Source organism: Echinops telfairi, unplaced genomic scaffold, assembly GCF_000313985.2.
Source record: "Echinops telfairi isolate 266 unplaced genomic scaffold, ASM31398v2 ScPeMD7_16;HRSCAF=60, whole genome shotgun sequence".
Lineage (NCBI taxonomy): Eukaryota > Metazoa > Chordata > Mammalia > Afrosoricida > Tenrecidae > Echinops > Echinops telfairi.
Window position 1 is genome coordinate 8,820,437 of NW_022103913.1, and position 2,873 is coordinate 8,823,309.

Consider the following 2,873-nt stretch of genomic DNA (forward strand, 5'->3'; position numbering starts at 1 on the left):
GCTTCAGCTGAGACAACTTCTGCATAAGAGCCAGGGATGACTTTATATCTGCTTTCATATAGATATAATATTTAAATGCTCTTACACTTAAAGATGCTTAACAGTATATATCTTCTCAAAAATGCAGCAGAGCATCTAATAGTACTTGGAGCTCTGAGTGAGATAAAAACGCCTCAGACAGTGAATGGGCTCTTGTCACTGGGCATTGGTCCCATTTGGGCTGACCCCGTACTCTCTGAACCTTAGGCTAAAATAAAATGTGACTCAGCATCTGGTAAGTAGGAGCTTCAGAGAATAGGGTCTCTGGGCAGAAAAGTGAGGTCTGGGTTTGAAAGTTCATTCAATTATGAAACACTGCAGAGTAGCGAATCCAGTGTCCAGGCGTTATGCATGAAGCAAAGTCACAGTGCCCAAGGAGGGTATGTGCTGGGGACTCCAGCTAAGAGAGGGCTGGCTTTGCTGATGACGGACAATTAGCATACAGTAAGGCCTCAAAGGTTCCTGAGGAACGCACCATAGTGGCACAGTGATTAATGTGCTCTGCTGCTAACCCAAAGGTCAGCAGTTCCCCTCTCCTCCCATCTCTCAATTGTGGATAGAGGGAGGTCACCGGAGGCTTATTTCCTTTGTAGGTACCAGAAATGTGTCTTGGGCTCCCACTGTCATCCATAGCCTTCTGCATACCGGAATCTCACAATTTAGGCTCCTATACGAATCACATAAGCTTCATATTATGTGATTTACAATCCTTTGGTGAATAATGAAGATGTGCTTTTTCCATGAGGACTTAGTTGACATCTCACTTAGATGGCCGCTTGTTTAGAGACAAGCTTTTAAGACCGCAGACACTGTTTTATCAGATAGTCGGGCACCATCTAACTTCTTTGCCACACTTTGCTCTAGCACCCATATCTTCTGTGTTCCCTTCCTGAGGGCGAGTATTGGGCAACGCCATGATATAAAACCTAATTGCTTTGAAGTTGGAGCTAGGATTTAGGGTGAGACCCAAACCGATTCCGGGATCTATGCTTTTTGTTTGTTTTTATCTGCCTTTGGCTCCCTTTCAAAACCTCCTTGTTAATTTAAGGTAGAGAGTCTTATAGATCATACCCCTGGGGCATAACAATCCTCCGTTAATATAGCCCCTGGTACTCATTTTTTAAAGCCCTGTTGAAAGAAGGATATTGGCTAACTCCATATCGCAGTACCTGAATTATTCACTGGTACAGAATCAATCCTTTCGGGGCTGGATGCTGTTTGCACAAACACTGGGGGTTAATTGTCAGGGAAATGTACAATGATAATCACTGGGCATATCAGTCACTGGTTTGCTGGAATAATACATATCTTCATGCAGCATATGGGGCATTGATGTAGCAAGACCATGCTGGTCCACCTACCAACAGCTCACCAGTCTTGGTACAGCTGTCTTCCGCGTCCTCAGACACCATGTGTTTTCTGACTTAAGTCCTCAGGTGACAAGAGTGTCTGAGGTAGATTCCAGCCCACCCAGTGGAGTTTCCGCATCAGCTCTCACCGATGCAGCCTCTGGAGCCTATGTTCTGCATCTTGAAGGTCCAGGATTCAGTGTCCCAGCGGTCCAGGGCACCCGGCCTGTGGCCTGTGTCTCCACGATGCACCCAGAAGCCCAGGCCAATGTGGCCCATTCTGTGCATACCACCAAAGACATCCACCTCTCCCAAAAAGCATTTTCAGTCATTCTTGTGCCCAGCTGGAGGTTGGACCTCCTCTTTTCCTACCAGCAGACATGCACTTGTGTTCCCCCAGACATGTTGGCCCTCTTTCTCCTCTCCTGGCTTGATTTTCCATCAGTATCCCTTATCCCTCTAATAGGGCTATCTACCTGTCCAGGGGACCTCATCATACATTTACCTGACAGCCACTCCATAGACAACATCCCTTCCCCCATCCTTGGCCACTTGATCCCAGCTGACATGAGGTGCCCTCTGGCAATGTGACCTTCAAAACCCTTACCTAGAGCAGATGGTGTATGGCTCATTGGCACCAGTCAGGCTCTCTACCAGGCTGTCTGCCCTCTGGCCAGCAGACTGGATGCCCAACAAGCCTGAGCTTTTGCCCTTTCTAGTGCTTGTTCCTACAGCCGTGGACACATACAGTATTTGTCCTTTGGTGATTTACTAAATTCACTCAGCACAGTTTCTTCCAGATTGTGTTAGTCTGGGTAGACTAGAGAAACAAATTCATAGACACTCATATGTGTATAAGAAAGAGCTTTGACTTCCGGGAAGATGGCAACTGAGTAGCACATACCAGTGCGACTCCCGCAGAAATCAGCCCAGGAAAGTTTTTTAGAGGGAATTTCAACACTGATGGATCGCAGGAGGAGCATCATAAAGATAAGTAGGCACAGGACCCACAAGGTTCTGAGGGGCTGTGGGCTTTTGGCTTTCCACAGTGGAGGCCAGCTGGGGCTTGATCTTAGCCCTGCCACTCTCTCGACTGGACCCAGGACCATTTGGAGCCCTCACAGGGCTTAATCTCAACACAGCCACAGCCTCAAGGCGGGGGCCAAACCCTAGCTGCCCCATGGGCTGGGATCAGGGCTCAGCTACATTGTTACTTTTGTTTCCCTCTCTTCTCTCTATCCCCCTACAGTCTTAGCCAGCTTACTTTTTAATACTTTTTTCTCCTCTTCGTCTCTTTCCTGTTCTCTCACACTGTTCTCTGACCTCCAGACCACTCCCTTTAGCCTAGGGCATTTACGCCTACCTAACAGCCAGCTAGGTGAGCTCCACTCTGTGCAGGTAGCCCAAAGCATGCACAAGAATAAACTCAAGGTGGATCACAGACCTTGAAATTAAACCCCAAAAGATTAGGGCCATCAATGAGGG